The sequence below is a fragment of the Amborella trichopoda genome, chromosome 1 (genome assembly GCF_054954075.1).
Source record: "Amborella trichopoda isolate Santa Cruz 75 chromosome 1, AtrichopodaSantaCruz75HAP2 v2.0, whole genome shotgun sequence".
NCBI lineage: Eukaryota > Viridiplantae > Streptophyta > Magnoliopsida > Amborellales > Amborellaceae > Amborella > Amborella trichopoda.
In genome coordinates, this window is record NC_142336.1 from 17,828,697 (window position 1) to 17,846,196 (window position 17,500).

Here is a 17,500-nt window from a genome sequence, read left to right on the forward strand (position 1 = left end):
CGGCGCAGCGTCCGGACATCCCAGCCACCATCACCCGGACACGAATCGTGACCGGTGGCGAGACGACCGTCATCCACCGCCAAAGCTCTCGGATCGGGACATGCCATATTGCGCCAGGGGCGCAACGGCGCAGCCTCAGGCCTGCAACCCCACCATCATCCATCACCCAGAGAGGGTCATGTCAAGGAGGGAAGCAGGACTTCATCTTTGCCGCCACGGTTGGGCCATACCGCGTTTGTGAAGCAACGGCGCAGCGTCCGGACATCCCAGCCACCATCACCCAGACGCGAATCATGTCCGGTGGCGAGACGATCGTCATCCACTGTCAAAAGCTCTGATATCGGGACATGCCATATTGCGCCAGGGACGCAACGGCGCAGCCTCAGGCCTGCAACCCCACCATCATCCATCATCCAGAGAGGGTCATGTCAAGGACGGAAGCAGGACTTCATCTTTGCTGCCATGGTTGGGCCATTTCGCGTTCGTGACGCAACGGCGCAGCGTCCGGACATCCCAACCACCATCACCCAGACGCGAATCATGTCCGGTGGCGAGACGACCGTCATCCACTGCCAGAGCCCTTAGATCGGGACATGCCATATTGCGCCAGGGGCGCAACGGCGCAGCCTCAGGCCTGCAACCCCGCCATCATCCGGAGGGGAGTCATGTCAGGAACGGAAGCAGGACTTCATCTGGCTGCAATTGTTGGTGCCATATCATGTCTTAGAGACACGACGACGCAGTGTCGGGACATCCCCACCTCCTCGCCCAGCGCACAGCACTAGGATCGGTGCAAAGGGAAACCGTCGTCCACTGCCCAAACTCTTCGATCGGGACAATGCACATGGTGCCATATTGCGCCACGGACGCAACGGCGCAACCTCGGGACTGCCACCCCACCGTCATCCAGAGCGGATCGTGTCAAGGAGGGAAGCAGGACTTCTTCCGGCTGCTTCGGGCGGTATATCGCATCTAAGACGCGGATGTACAGCAGTCGAGATAGCTTCCCTAGCCGCACCCGGAAGCACACCGTCATCCTGCTGCCTCGCAGATCGGATCCACATGGAGGTCGACCTTCATTCCCTACAATTGTTTGCATGCGTTCAAGGGGAGGGAGGGAGACGCATACGTTTACCTGGTTCCGACTCTCCCCAAGTATGTTTGATAGCTTAAAACATGAGAAATTCAAGAGTGGCCGCCATTCCACCGAAACTAGCACACAAATGTTTTCCTAAGGGGCAAACCCATCCCACCACACCACCATGCCCAGTGCACAACGACGTGCGCGCCCAAATCAGCTTTCCGGGGGCAAACACACGGTGGAGCATTGGAACTCAAGCTCCTGCACTGCCCGTCCTGGCCCATAAGACGGTCTGGGCGCGTCGTCCTAGTGCATCGGAATAGCTGGCGAGGTGGGATGGGACGGCCCGGAGCACACCACGGTGCAATGTGTGGCGTGGATGGTGGGCACCGAGGTACGCGTCTACGCACGGTGTCGCGAGTGCCCGGGGCATTACGCACACGTCTTGGGTAGGGGGCAACCGGGTGCGCGTCAAGGCACGACGCATCACCACACGCACGATTGAAAGCAGCGGGGCTCGAGGGCCGGTGAGATGCCCGAGCAGAGCACACCAACGCACCATGGATCGAGGGCCCCTGGGCACACGGCGTCACGAGAGCCCACTGGTGGGCGAGAAAGGCAGACCCAAGCAGTATGCCAGGTGAGCACCTATCTGGCTAACTAGGCACAGCGCCACGAGTGCCTACAGAGCTGAACGAGCTGGAAGCACCCACGCAGTAAGGGTAGGCACACCCACGCTGAAAGGGTTGACGGCTGAGTGGTGAGCACAGAGGTGTGCGCCTAAGCACAGCGCATGGAGTGTCCACGAGTCATCCCAGGAAAAGCACAACCAAGCAGTATGAGCCTGGAGGGAAACGAGTAGCGCGCCTAGGCACCTCGCTGTGAGTGCCAACGGGTTGAACGAGCTTGGCACAACCACGTGGCATGGGTGGCGAGCACCGAGGTGTGCGACTAGGCAGAACACATCGATGGTCTACGGGTCAGCCAAAGCAGGCCCACACCGACGCGTTGGCATGACGCCTTACCCAAATCACGTACCTCAGCCTCGTCCCAACCTGGTGCCCAACCTTCCCAATTATGTTTCATGGCTTAAAACACCTGACATTCCTGAGTGACACCTGTTGGGTGTCAAACTAACCCACATCTGGCCTCATCACGACCCATACCACCTAAATGCACAATGTTGCATCCTTGGGTGCCTCACCACCACACGAAAGGTTGAAGGCAAGGAGCCTCGAGGGCCGGCGGGATGAACGAGCAATGCAAACCCACGCAGCATATGTTGAGGGCCCCATTGTGTGCACCTAGGCACACGGTGCCACGTTGGCCTACGCGTAGCCCGAGCAAGGCAAACCCGCACAGTTTTGCTGGTGGACGCCGAGGTGTGCACCTAGGTACACGGCATCGTGAAGCCCTGCCGGTCGCCGAGATAGGGACACCCAAAATGTACGCCTGGTGTGCTCGCAGGTGGGTGCCTAGGCACAACGAAACAAGGGCCTCCAAGTTGCCCGAGCTGGGAACACCCGCGCGGTATGGGTGGCGAGCATTAAGCTGTGCGCCTAGGCACAATGCATCAACGGTCCACAAGTACGCCGAGACGAGGCACACCCGTGCAGTATGCGTCGTGAGCACTAAGTTATGTGCCTCGGCACAACGCATCGAGGGACCACAAGTCAGCCGAGGTAAGGAAAACCATTGGAGTATGGGATGAGGGCTCCGCGGTGTGCGCCTAGGACCACGGCGCCGCGGAGGCGTGAGGGTTGCCCCATCAAGTCACACCCACGCAGTTTGCAAGGTGGACACCGAGGTATGCGCCTAGGCAAACGGGGTCGCGAAGGAGAACGGGCTGACCGGCTAGGCACACCCACGCAGTATGCCTGGTGGGCACCGAGGTGCGTGCCTAGGCCCACGGTGGGATGAAGGCCAACGGGTTGCCTGAGCTGGGAACACCCACGAGGAATGCCAGGTGGGCACCGAGGTGTGCGCCTTGGAACAGCGCATCTAGGGTCCACGGGTCAGCCCGAGCAAGGCAACCCCACGCAGTATGGGTTGAGAGCTTCGTCGTGTGCGCCTAGGCACCACGGCGACGTGATGGCTTGCGGGTTGCCCGAGCAAGGCCAAACCACGCAGTTTGCCTGGTGGGTAGCGAGGTGTGCTCCTAGGCACGTGGCGTCGAGCTGTGCGACTTGACTGAGCGCATCGAGGGTCCACGGGTAAGCCAGAGCAGCCCACAACCACGCTTTGGCAGCACGCCTAACACAAATCACATAACTCAGCCTCGTCCCAACCTGTTGCCCACCCTTCCCAATTATGTTTCATGGCTTAAAACACCGGACATTCCTGAGCAATACCTGTTGGGGGTCAAACTGGCATACATTTGGCCTCATCACGACCCCAGCCACTTCAGTGCATAATGTTGCATCCTAGGGTGCATCACCACCACACTCAAGGTTGAAGGCAGGGAACCCTCGAGGGCCGGTGGGATGAATGAGCAAGGCAAACCCACGCAGCATGGGTTGAGGGCTCCATGGTGTGCACCTGGGCACACTGTGCCACGTTGGCCTCTACTCGTAGCCCGAGCAAGGCACAACAGCACAGTTTGCCTGGTGGGCACGGAGGTGTGCACCTAAGTACACGGCATCGCGAGGGCCTATCGGGCGCCGAGCAAGGCACACCCAAGCAGTATGCCATGTGTGCACCAAGCGGTGTGCCTATGCACAACGCAACAATGGGCTCCAGGTTGCCGGAGCTGGGAACACCCGCGCGGTATGGGTGGTGAGCACTAACATGTGCGCCTAGGCAAAATGGGTCGACGGTCCACAAGTCAGCCGAGGCGAGGCACACACGTGCAGTATGCGTGGTGAGCAATAAGCTGTTTGCCTCGGCACAATGCATGGAGGGACCACAAATCTGCCGAGGTAAGGCACAACATTGCAGTATGGGTTGAGGGCTCCGCGGTGTGCGCATAGGCACACGGTGCCGCGGAGGCGTACGGGTCGCCCTATCAAGACACACCCGCGCAGTTTGCCAGGTGGGCACCGAGGTGTGCGCCTAGGCAAAGGGCGTCGCGAAGGAGTACGGGCTGACCCGCTAGGCACACCCACGCAGTATGCCTGGTCGGAACCGAGGTGGGTGCCTAGGCCCGAGGTGGGATGAAGGCCAACGGGTTGCCTGCGCTGGGAACACCCGCGAGGTATGCCACGTGGGCACCGAGGTGTGCGCCATGGAATAGCGCGTCTAGGGTGCATGGGTCGGCCAGAGCAAGGCAACCCAACGCAGTATGGGTTGAGGGCTTCGTCGTGTACGCCTAGGCACACGGCGACGTGATGGCTTGCGGGTTGCCCGAGAAAGGCACAACCACGCAGTTTGCCTGGTGGGCAGCGAGGTTTTCTCCTAAGGCACTTGGGGTCGAGCTGTGCGACATGACAGAGCGCATAGAGGGTCCACGGGTAAGCCAGAGCAGGCCACACCCACGCTTTAGCATCAAGCCTAGCGCAAATCACATACCTCAGCCTCGTCCCAACCTGTCGTTTCCCACCCTTCCCAATAATGTTTCATGGCTTAAAACACCAGACATTCCTGAGGGACACCTGTTGGGGGTCAAACTAGCATACATTTGGCCACATCACGACCCAAGCCGCTTCAGTGAACAATGTTGCATCCTAGAGTGCATCACCACCACACGCAAGGTTGAAGGCAAGGAACCTCGAGGGCCGGTGGGATGAACGAGCTAGGCAAAACCCACGCAGCATGGGATGAGGGCTCCATTGTGTGCACCTAGGCACAAGGCGCCACGATGGCAAACGCGTGGCCCGAGTAAGGCGCACCTGCCCAGTTTACCGGACACCGAGCTGTGCACCTAGGTACACGACATGGCGAGGACCTGCCGGTCGCCGAGCTAAGCACACCCAAGGAGTATGACATGTGTGCACCAAGGCGTGTGGCTAGGCACAACGCAACAATGGGCTCGAGCTTGCCAGAGCAGGGAACACCCGCGCGGTATGGGTGGTGAGCACTAAGTTGTGCGACTAGGCACAAAGCGTCGACGGTCCACAAGTCAACCGAGGCGAGGCACACACGTGCAGTATGCGTGGTGATCAATAAGCTGTTTGACTCGACACAATGCATCGAGGGACCACAAGTCTGCCGTGGTAAGGCACAACATTGCAGTATGGGTTGAGGGCTCCGCGGTGTGCGCCTAGGCACACGGTGCCGCGGAGGCGTAGGGGTTGCCCTATCAAGACACACCCACGCAGTTTGCCAGGTGGGCACCGAGGTGTGCGCCTAGGCATATGGCATCGCGAAGGAGTACGGGCTGACCGGCTAGGCACACCCACGCAGTATGCATGGTGGGCACCGAGGTGTGTGCCTACGCCCACGGTGGGATGAAGGCCAACGGGTTGCCTGAGCTGGGAACACCCGCGAGGTATGCCACCCGGGCAACGAGGTGTGCGCCACGGCATAGCGCGTCTAGGGTGCATGGGTCGGCCAGAGCAAGGCAACCCAACGCAGTACGGGTTGTGGGCCTCGTCGTGTAAGCCTAGGCACACGGCGACGTGATGGCTTGCGGCTTGCCCGAGCAAGGCACAACCACGCAGTTTTCCTGGTGGGCAGCTAGGTGTGCTCCTAGGCACGTGGCGTCGAGCTGTGCGACATGACAGAGCGCATCGTGGGTCCACGGTCAAGCCAAAACAGGCCACAACCACGCTTTCGCAGCATGCCTAGCACAAATCACATACCTCAGCCTCGTCCCAACCTGTTTCCCACCCTTCCCAATTATGTTTCATGGCTTAAAGCACCAGATATTCCTGAGTGACACCTGTTGGGGGTCATACTGGCATACAGTTGGCCTCATCACTACCCAAGCCACTTCAGTGCACAATATTGCATCATACAGTGCATCACCACCACGCGCAAGGTTGAAGGCAGGGAGCCTCGATGGCAGGTAGGATGAACGAGCTAGGCAAACCCACGCAACATGGGTTGAAGGCTCCATGGTGTGCACCTAGGCAAACGGTGCCACGATGGCATTCGCGTAGCCCGAGCAAGGCACACCTGCACAGTTTGCCTGGTGGACAACGAGGTGTGCACCTAGGTACACGGCATCGAGAGGGCCTGCCGGTCGCCGAGCTAAACACACCCAAGCAGTAAGACGTGTGAACTATGGTGTGTGGCTAGGCACAACGCAACAATAGGCTCCAGGTTGCCCGAGATAAGAACTCCCGCGCGGTATGGGTGGTGAACACTTAGCTCGGCGCTTGTGCCCAACGCGTTGACGGTCCACAAGTCAGCCGAGGCAAGGCACACCCGCGCAGTATGCGTTGTGAGCACTAAGCTGTTTGCCTCGGCACAACGCATCGAGGGACCACAAGTCTGCTGAGGTAAGGCACAACATTGCAGTATGGGTTGAGGGCTCCGCTGTGTGGGCCAAGGCACACGGTGCCGCGAAGGCACACGGGATGCCCCATCAAGACACACCCACGAAGTTTGCCAATTGGGCACCGAGGTGTTCGCAAAGGCAAAAGGCGTCGCGATAGTACGGGCTGACCGGCTGGGAAAACCCACGCGGTATGCCTGGTGGGCACCGAGGTGTGTGCTTAGACCCACGGTGGGATGAAGGCCAACAGTTTGCCTGAGCCGGGAACACCCGCGAGGTATGCCAGGAGAGCACCGAGGTGTGAGCCATGGAACAAGGCATCTAGGGTCCACGGGTCAGCCCGAACAAGGCCACCCCACGCAGTATGGGTTGAGAGCTTCGTCGTGTGCGACTAGGCACACGGCGACGTGATGCCTTGCGGGTTGCACGAGCAAGGCACAACCACGCAGTTTGACTGGTGGGCAGCTAGGTGTGCTCCTAGGCACGTGGCGTCGAGCTGTGCGACATGACGGAGCGCATCGTGGGTCCACGGTAAAGCCAAAGCAGGCCGCACCCATGCTTTGGCAGCACGCCAAGCACAAATCACATACCTCAGCCTCGTCCCGACCTGTTTGCCCACCCTTCCCAATTATGTTTCATGGCTTAAAACACCAGGCATTCCTGAGTGACACCCGTTGGGGGTCAAACTAGCATACGTTTGGCCTCAACACGACCCAAGCCAACTCGGTGCACAACGTTGCATCCTGGAGTGCATCACCACCACAAGCAAGGTTGAAGGCAGGGAGCCTCGAGGGGGGGTGGGACGAACGGGCTAGGCAAACCAACGCAACATGGGTTGAAGGCTCCATGGTGTGCACCTAGGCACACGGTGCCAAGATGGCGTTCGCGTAGCCAGAGCAAGGCACACCTGCACAGTTTGCCTGGTGTACACCGAGGTGTGCACCTAGGTACACGGCATCGAGAGGGCCTGCCGGTCGCCGAGCTAAGCACACCCAAGCAAGTATGCCATGTGTGGACTAAGGTGTGTGGCTAGGCACAACGGAACGATGGGCTCCAGGTTGCCCGAGATGAGAACACCCGCTCGGTATGGGTGGTGAGCACTGAGCCGAGCGCCTGGGCACAATGCGTCCACGGCATACAAGTCAGCCGAGGCAAGGCACACCCATGCAGTACGTGTGGTGAGCACTAAGCTGTTTGCCTCGGCGCAACGCATCGAGGGACCACAAGTCTGCTGACGTGAGGCACAGCATTGCAGTATGGGTCGAGGGATCCGCGGTGTGCGCCGAGGCACAAGGTGCGGCGGAGGCATACGGGTTGCCCCATGAAGGCACACCCACGCCATTCGCCAGGTGGGCACCAAGGTGTGCGCCTAGGCATCGCGAAGGAGTACGGGCTGACCGCCTAGGCACACCCACGCAGTGTGCCTGGTGGTCACCGTGGTGTGTGCCTAGGCCCTCGGTGGGATGAAGGCCAACGGTTTGCCTGAGCTGGGAACACCCGCGAGGTATGCCAGGAGAGCACCGAGGTGTGAGCCATGGAACAAGGCATCTAGGGTCCACGGGTCAGCCCGAACAAGGCAACCCCACGCAGTATGGGTTGAGGGCTTCGTCCATTGCGCCTAGGCACACGGCGACGTGATGGCTTGCGGGTTCCCCGAGCAAGGCACAACCACGCAGTTTGCCTGGTGGGCAGCTAGGTGTGCTCCTAGGCACGTGGCGTCGAGCTGTGCGACATGACAGAGCGCATCGTGGGTCCACGGTAAAGCCAAAGCAGGCCGCACCCATGCTTTGGCAGCACGCCAAGCACAAATCACATACCTCAGCCTCGTCCCAACCTGTTTGCCCACCCTTCCCAATTATGTTTCACGGCTTAAAACACCAGACATTCCTGAGTGACACCCGTTGGGGGTCAAACTAGCATACGTTTGGCCTCAACACGACCCAAGCCAACTCAGTGCACAACGTTGCATCCTGGAGTGCATCACCACCACAAGCAAGGTTGAAGGCAGGGAGCCTCGAGGGGGGGTGGGACGAACGGGCTAGGCAAACCAACGCAACATGGGTTGAAGGCTCCATGGTGTGCACCTAGGCACACGGTGCCAAGATGGCATTCGCGTAGCCCGAGCAAGGCACACCTGCACAGTTTGCCTGGTGGACACCGAGGTGTGCACCTAGGTACACGGCATCGGGAGGGCCTGCCGGTCGCCGAGCTAAGCACACCCAAGCAGTATGCCATGTGTGCACTAAGGTGTGTGGCTAGGCACAACGCAACGAAGGGATCCAGGTTGCTCGAGATGAGAACACCCGCTCGGTATGGGTGGTGAGCACTAAAGCCGAGCGCCTGGGCACAATGCGTCCACGGCATAAGAGTCAGCCGAGGCAAGGCAAACCCATGCAGTATGCGTGGTGAGCACTAAGCTGTTTGCCTCGGCGCAACGCATCGAGGGACCACAAGTCTGCTGACGTAAGGCACAACATTGCTGTGTGGGTTGAGGGATCCGCGGTGTGCGTCGAGGCACAAGGTGCCGCAAAGGCATACGGGTTGCCCCATCAAGGCACACCCACGCCATTCGCCGGGTGGGCACCAAGGTGTGCGCCTAGGCATCGCGAAGGAGTACGGGCTGACCGCCTAGGCACACCCACACAGTTTGCCTGGTGGTCACCGAGGTGTGTGCTTAGGCCCTCGGTGGGATGAAAGCCAACGGTTTGCCTGAGCTGAGAACACCCGCGAGGTATGCCAGGTGGGCACTGAGGTGTGCGTCATGGAACAACGCATCTAGGGTCCATAGGTCAGCCCGAACAAGGCAACCCCACGAAGTTTGGGTGGAGGGCTTCATCGTGAGCGCCTAGGCACACGACGACGTGATGGCTTGCAGGTTGCCCGAGCAAGGCACAACCACGCAGTTTGCCAGGTGGGCAACGAGCTGTGCGACTTGACAGAGCGCATCGAGGGTCCACAGGTAAGCCAGAGCGGGCCAGACCCACGCTTTGGCAGCACGCCTAGCTCAAATCACATACCTCAGCCTCGTCCCAACCTGTTGCCCACCCTTCCCAATTATGTTTCATAGCTTAAAACACCAGACTTTCCTGAGTGACTTCTGGTGGGGGTCAAACTAGCATACATTTGGCCTCAACACGACCCAAGCCACCTCAGTGCACAATGTTGCATCCTGGAGTGCATCACCACCACACGCAAGGTTGAAGGCAGGGAGCCTAGAGGGCAGGTGGGACGAACGAGCTAGGCAAACCCACGCAAGATGGGTTGAAAGCTCCATGGTGTGCACCTAGGCACACGGTGCCAAGATGGCATTCGCGTAGCCCGAGCAAGGCACACCTGCACAGTTTGCCTGGTGGACACCGAGGTGTGCACCTAGGTACACGGCATCGAGAGGGCCTGCCGGTCGCCGAGCTAAGCACACCCAAGCAGTATGCCATGTGTGCACTAAGGTGTGTGGCTAGGCACAACGCAACGATGGGCTCCAGGTTGCCCGAGATGAGAACACCCGCTCGGTATGGGTGGTGAGCACCGAGCCGAGCGCCTGGGCACAATGCGTACCCGGCATACAAGTCAGCCGAGGCAAGGCACACCCAGGCAGTATGCGTGGTGAGCACTAAGCTGTTTGCCTTGGCGCAACGCATCGAGGGACCACAAGTCTGCTGACGTGAGGCACAACATTGCAGTATGGGTTAAGGGATCCGTGGTGTGTGCCTAGGCACAGGGTGCCGCGGAGGCATACGGGTTGCCCCAGCAAGGCTCACCCACGCAGTTCGCCAGGTGGGCACCAAGGTGTGCGCCAAGGCAATAGGCATCGCGAAGGAGTACGGGCTGACCGGCCAGGCACACCCACTCAGTATGCCTGGTGGTCACCGAGGTGTGTGCCTAGGCCCTCGGTGGGATGAAGGCCAACGGGTTGCCTGAGCTGAAAACACCCGCGAGGTATGCCAGGTGGGCACTGAGGTGTGCGTCATGGAACAGCGCATCTAGGGTCCATAGGTCAGCCCGAACAAGGCAACCCCACGAAGTTTAGGTTGGGGGCTTCATCGTGTGTGCCTAGGCACACGGCGACGTGATGGCTTGAAGTTTGCCCGAGCAAGGCACAACCACGCAGTTTGCCAGGGGGGCAGCGAGGTGTGCTCTTATGCACGTGGGGACGAGCTGTGCGACTTGACAGAGCGCATCGAGGGTCCACAGGTAAGCCAGAGAAGGACACACCCACGCATTGGCAGCACGCCTAGCTCAAATCACATACCTCAGCCTCGTCCCAACCTGTTGCCCACCCTTCCCAATTATGTTTCATAGCTTAAAACGCCAGACTTTCCTGAGTGACTTCTGGTGGGGGTCAAACTAGCATACATTTGGCCTCAACAAGACCCAAGCCACCTCAGTGCACAATGTTGCATCCTGGAGTGCATCACCACCACACGCAAGGTTGAAGGCAGGGAGCCTAGAGGGCAGGTGGGACGAACGAGCTAGGCAAACCCACGCAAGATGGGTTGAAAGCTCCATGGTGTGCACCTAGGCACACGGTGCCAAGATGGCATTCGCGTAGCCCGAGCAAGGCACACCTGCACAGTTTGCCTGGTGGACACCGAGGTGTGCACCTAGGTACACGGCATCGAGAGGGCCTGCCGGTCGCCGAGCTAAGCACACCCAAGCAGTATGCCATGTGTGCACTAAGGTGTGTGGCTAGGCACAACGCAACGATGGGCTCCAGGTTGCCCGAGATGAGAACACCCGCTCGGTATGGGTGGTGAGCACCGAGCCGAGCGCCTGGGCACAATGCGTACCCGGCATACAAGTCAGCCGAGGCAAGGCACACCCAGGCAGTATGCGTGGTGAGCACTAAGCTGTTTGCCTTGGCGCAACGCATCGAGGGACCACAAGTCTGCTGACGTGAGGCACAACATTGCAGTATGGGTTGAGGGATCCGTGGTGTGTGCCTAGGCACAGGGTGCCGCGGAGGCATACGGGTTGCCCCAGCAAGGCTCACCCACGCAGTTCGCCAGGTGGGCACCAAGGTGTGCGCCAAGGCAAAAGGCATCGCGAAGGAGTACGGGCTGACCGGCCAGGCACACCCACTCAGTATGCCTGGTGGTCACCGAGGTGTGTGCCTAGGCCCTCGGTGGGATGAAGGCCAACGGGTTGCCTGAGCTGAAAACACCCGCGAGGTATGCCAGGTGGGCACTGAGGTGTGCGTCATGGAACAGCGCATCTAGGGTCCATTGGTCAGCCCGAACAAGGCGACCCCACGAAGTTTAGGTTGGGGGCTTCATCGTGTGTGCCTAGGCACACGGCGACGTGATGGCTTGAAGTTTGCCCGAGCAAGGCACAACCACGCAGTTTGCCAGGGGGGCAGCGAGGTGTGCTCTTATGCACGTGGGGACGAGCTGTGCGACTTGACAGAGCGCATCGAGGGTCCACAGGTAAGCCAGAGAAGGACACACCCACGCATTGGCAGCACGCCTAGCTCAAATCACATACCTCAGCCTCGTCCCAACCTGTTGCCCACCCTTCCCAATTATGTTTCATAGCTTAAAACCCCAGACATTCCTGAGTGACTTCTGGTGGGGGTCAAACTAGCATACATTTGGCCTCAACACGACCCAAGCCACCTCAGTGCACAATGTTGCATCCTGGAGTGCATCACCACCACACGCAAGGTTGAAGGCAGGGAGCCTAGAGGGCAGGTGGGACGAACGAGCTAGGCAAACCCACGCAAGATGGGTTGAAAGCTCCATGGTGTGCACCTAGGCACACGGTGCCAAGATGGCATTCGCGTAGCCCGAGCAAGGCACACCTGCACAGTTTGCCTGGTGGACACCGAGGTGTGCACCTAGGTACACGGCATCGAGAGGGCCTGCCGGTCGCCGAGCTAAGCACACCCAAGCAGTATGCCATGTGTGCACTAAGGTGTGTGGCTAGGCACAACGCAACGATGGGCTCCAGGTTGCCCGAGATGAGAACACCCGCTCGGTATGGGTGGTGAGCACCGAGCCGAGCGCCTGGGCACAATGCGTACCCGGCATACAAGTCAGCCGAGGCAAGGCACACCCAGGCAGTAGGCGTGGTGAGCACTAAGCTGTTTGCCTTGGCGCAACGCATCGAGGGACCACAAGTCTGCTGACGTGAGGCACAACATTGCAGTATGGGTTGAGGGATCCGTGGTGTGTGCCTAGGCACAGGGTGCCGCGGAGGCATACGGGTTGCCCCAGCAAGGCTCACCCACGCAGTTCGCCAGGTGGGCACCAAGGTGTGCGCCAAGGCAAAAGGCATCGCGAAGGAGTACGGGCTGACCGGCCAGGCACACCCACTCAGTATGCCTGGTGGTCACCGAGGTGTGTGCCTAGGCCCTCGGTGGGATGAAGGCCAACGGGTTGCCTGAGCTGAAAACACCCGCGAGGTATGCCAGGTGGGCACTGAGGTGTGCGTCATGGAACAGCGCATCTAGGGTCCATAGGTCAGCCCGAACAAGGCAACCCCACGAAGTTTAGGTTGGGGGCTTCATCGTGTGTGCCTAGGCACACGGCGACGTGATGGCTTGAAGTTTGCCCGAGCAAGGCACAACCACGCAGTTTGCCAGGGGGGCAGCGAGGTGTGCTCTTATGCACGTGGGGACGAGCTGTGCGACTTGACAGAGCGCATCGAGGGTCCACAGGTAAGCCAGAGAAGGACACACCCACGCATTGGCAGCACGCCTAGCTCAAATCACATACCTCAGCCTCGTCCCAACCTGTTGCCCACCCTTCCCAATTATGTTTCATAGCTTAAAACACCAGACATTCCTGAGTGACTTCTGGTGGGGGTCAAACTAGCATACATTTGGCCTCAACACGACCCAAGCCACCTCAGTGCACAATGTTGCATCCTGGAGTGCATCACCACCACACGCAAGGTTGAAGGCAGGGAGCCTAGAGGGCAGGTGGGACGAACGAGCTAGGCAAACCCACGCAAGATGGGTTGAAAGCTCCATGGTGTGCACCTAGGCACACGGTGCCAAGATGGCATTCGCGTAGCCCGAGCAAGGCACACCTGCACAGTTTGCCTGGTGGACACCGAGGTGTGCACCTAGGTACACGGCATCGAGAGGGCCTGCCGGTCGCCGAGCTAAGCACACCCAAGCAGTATGCCATGTGTGCACTAAGGTGTGTGGCTAGGCACAACGCAACGATGGGCTCCAGGTTGCCCGAGATGAGAACACCCGCTCGGTATGGGTGGTGAGCACCGAGCCGAGCGCCTGGGCACAATGCGTACCCGGCATACAAGTCAGCCGAGGCAAGGCACACCCAGGCAGTATGCGTGGTGAGCACTAAGCTGTTTGCCTTGGCGCAACGCATCGAGGGACCACAAGTCTGCTGACGTGAGGCACAACATTGCAGTATGGGTTGAGGGATCCGTGGTGTGTGCCTAGGCACAGGGTGCCGCGGAGGCATACGGGTTGCCCCAGCAAGGCTCACCCACGCAGTTCGCCAGGTGGGCACCAAGGTGTGCGCCAAGGCAAAAGGCATCGCGAAGGAGTACGGGCTGACCGGCCAGGCACACCCACTCAGTATGCCTGGTGGTCACCGAGGTGTGTGCCTAGGCCCTCGGTGGGATGAAGGCCAACGGGTTGCCTGAGCTGAAAACACCCGCGAGGTATGCCAGGTGGGCACTGAGGTGTGCGTCATGGAACAGCGCATCTAGGGTCCATAGGTCAGCCCGAACAAGGCAACCCCACGAAGTTTAGGTTGAGGGCTTCATCGTGTGTGCCTAGGCACACGGCGACGTGATGGCTTGAGGTTTGCCCGAGCAAGGCACAACCACGCAGTTTGCCAGGGGGGCAGCGAGGTGTGCTCTTATGCACGTGGCGACGAGCTGTGCGACTTGACAGAGCGCATCGAGGGTCCACAGGTAAGCAAGAGAAGGACACACCCACGCATTGGCAGCACGCCTAGCTCAAATCACATACCTCAGCCTCGTCCCAACCTGTTGCCCACCCTTCCCAATTATGTTTCATAGCTTAAAACACCAGACATTCCTGAGTGACTTCTGGTGGGGGTCAAACTAGCATACATTTGGCCTCAACACGACCCAAGCCACCTCAGTGCACAATGTTGCATCCTGGAGTGCATCACCACCACACGCAAGGTTGAAGGCAGGGAGCCTAGAGGGCAGGTGGGACGAACGAGCTAGGCAAACCCACGCAAGATGGGTTGAAAGCTCCATGGTGTGCACCTAGGCACACGGTGCCAAGATGGCATTCGAGTAGCCCGAGCAAGGCAGACCTGCACAGTTTGCCTGGTGGACACCGAGGTGTGAACCTAGGTACACGACGTCGGGAGGGCCTGCCGGTCGCCGAGCTAAGCACACCCAAGCAGTATGCCATGTGTGCACTATGGTGTGTGGCTAGGCAGAACGCAACAATGGGCTCCAGGTTGCCCGAGATGAGAACACCCAATCGGCATGGGTGGTGAGCACTACGCACAGCGCCTGGGCACAATGCGTCCACGGCATACAAGTCAGCCGAGGCAATGCACACCCATGCAGTATGCGTGGTGAGCACTAAGCTGTTTGCCTCGGCGCAACGCAACGAGGGACCACAAGTCTACTGACGTAAGGCACAACATTGCAGTATGGGTTGAGGGATCCGCGGTGTGTGCTTAGGCACAAGGTGCCACGGAGGCATACGGGTTGCCCCATCAAGGCACACCCACGCAGTTTGCCTTCCGTGCCACGGAGGCATACGGGTTGCCCCATCAAGGCACACCCACGCAGTTTGCCTGAAGGGCACCAAGGTGTGCCGCTAGGCAAAAGGCATCGCGAAGGAGTACGGGCTGACTGGCTAGGCACACCCACGCAGTTTGCCTGGTGGTCACCGAGGTGTGTACCTAGGCTCTCGGTGGGATGAAGGCCAACGGGTTGCCTGAGCTGAGAACACCGGCGAGGTATGCCAGGTGGGCACTGAGGTGTGCGTCATGGAACAGCGCATCTAGGGTCCATAGGTCGGCCCGAACAAGGCAACCTTACGTAGTTTGGGTTGAGCTCTTCATCGTGTGCGCCTAGGCACACGGCGACGTGATGGCTTGCAGGTTGCCCGAACAAGGCACAACCACGCAGTTTGCCAGGTGGGCAGCGAGGTGTGCTCCTATGCACGTGGCGACGAGCTGTGCGACTTAACAGAGCACATCTAGGCAGCATGCCTAGCACAAATCACATACCTCAGCCTCGTCCCAACCTGTTTCCCACCCTTCCCAATTATGTTTCATGGCTTAAAACAACAGACATTCCTGAGTGACACCTGTTGGGGGTCAAACTAGCATATATTTGGCCTCAACACGACCCAAACCACCTCAGTGCACAATGTTGCATCTTGGAGTGCATCACCACCACACGCAAGGTTGAAGGCAAGGAGGCTCCAGGGCCGGTGGGATGAACGAGCTAGGCAAAACCACGTAGCATGGGTTGAGGGCTCCATGGTGTGCACCTAGGCACATGGTGCAACGATGGCATAAGCGTAGCCCGAGCAAGGTACACCAGCACAGTTTGCCTGGTGGACACCGAGGTGTGCACCTAGGTACACGGCATCGCGAGGGCCTGTCAGTCGCCGAGCTAGGCACACCCAAGCAATATGCCATACGTGCACCAAGGTGTGTGCCTAGGCACAACGCAACAATGGCCTCCAGGTTGCCCGAGATGAGAACACCCGCGCAGTATGGGTGGTGAGCACTAAGCCGAGCGCCTGGGCACAATGCGTCCACGACATACAAGTCAGTCGAGGCAAGGCACACCCATGCAGTATGCGTGGTGAGCACTAAGCTGTTTGCCTCGGCGAAACGCATCGAGGGACCACAAGTCTGCTGAGGAAGGGCGCAACATTACCGTATGGGTTGAGGGCTCCGCGGTGAGCGCCTAGGCACACGGTGCCGCGGAGGCTTACGGGTTGCCCCATCAAGACACACCCACGTAGTTTGCAAGTTGGGCACCGAGGTGATTGTCAAGGCAAAAGGCGTCGCGAAGGAGTACAGCCTGACTGGCTGGGCAGACCCACGTAGTATGCCTGAAGGGGCACCGGGGTGTGCTAGGGCAGACCCACGCGGTATGTCTGAAGGGGAATCGAGTTGGGCGTCGAGTCCCACCGTGCCGCGAGTGCCTCCGGCTAGCCCGAGTGGGCCGCGGGTGGACGGACGACGGGACTCGGGGAGGGGCGGCTCGAGACGGGTCCATCGAAGGCAACTTGAGGGGGCCTCCCCATCCCCCTCAAGTATGTTTTAAGGCTTAAAACACGAGAATTTCCTGGGTGGCACCTGATGGGGCAGAACTGGCATACGGTCCCCCCGTGCACTACCCCCACCACCTGGTTGCACCGCGATGCCTGCCTGGGTGCATCACCACACGCAAGGCCGAAGGCATGGGGCCTCGGCGGGATGCCCGAGCTAGGAAGACCCACGCACCATGGTCGGCGGGCATCGGGTTGGGCGTCGAGTCCCACCGTGCCGCGAGTGCCTCCGGCTAGCCCGAGCATGGCGCACCCGCGCCGTGTGGGTCGAGGTCCCCGCGGTGGACTGCGGGTTGTGGGCAGACTCGAGCTCGGTGAACCCACCGCGGTGCGCGCGTGCGTGCGTCGTGCCTAAGTGCCTAAGTGCCGTGTGCCGTGTGCGCTTTGCGCGTCGCGTGCGTGCGCGCGCGCGTGTGCGCGCGCGGTTTTTTTATGGCCGTTTTGCGGCTCCCGGTCCGGCCACGGGGTGCTGAGATGGGTCATAGCGGGTCGCGGGTGGACGGACGACGGGACTCGGGGAGGGGCGGCTCGAGACGGGTCCATCGAAGGCAACTTGAGGGGGCCTCCCCATCCCCCTCAAGTATGTTTTAAGGCTTAAAACACGAGAATTTCCTGGGTGGCACCTGATGGGGCAGAACTGGCATACGGTCCCCCCGTGCACTACCCCCACCACCTGGTTGCACCGCGATGCCTGCCTGGGTGCATCACCACAGGCAAGGCCGAAGGCATGGGGCCTCGGCGGGATGCCCGAGCTAGGAAGACCCACGCACCATGGTCGGCGGGCATCGGG

The 17,500-nt window shown here is 60.0% G+C and overlaps 1 pseudogene; it reads left to right on the forward strand.

Moving 5' to 3' along the window:
* The first annotated feature begins 1,641 nt into the window (after positions 1 to 1,641).
* Positions 1,642 to 17,500, forward strand: part of LOC148783640 (uncharacterized) — a 20,913-nt pseudogene continuing 5,054 nt past the window's right edge.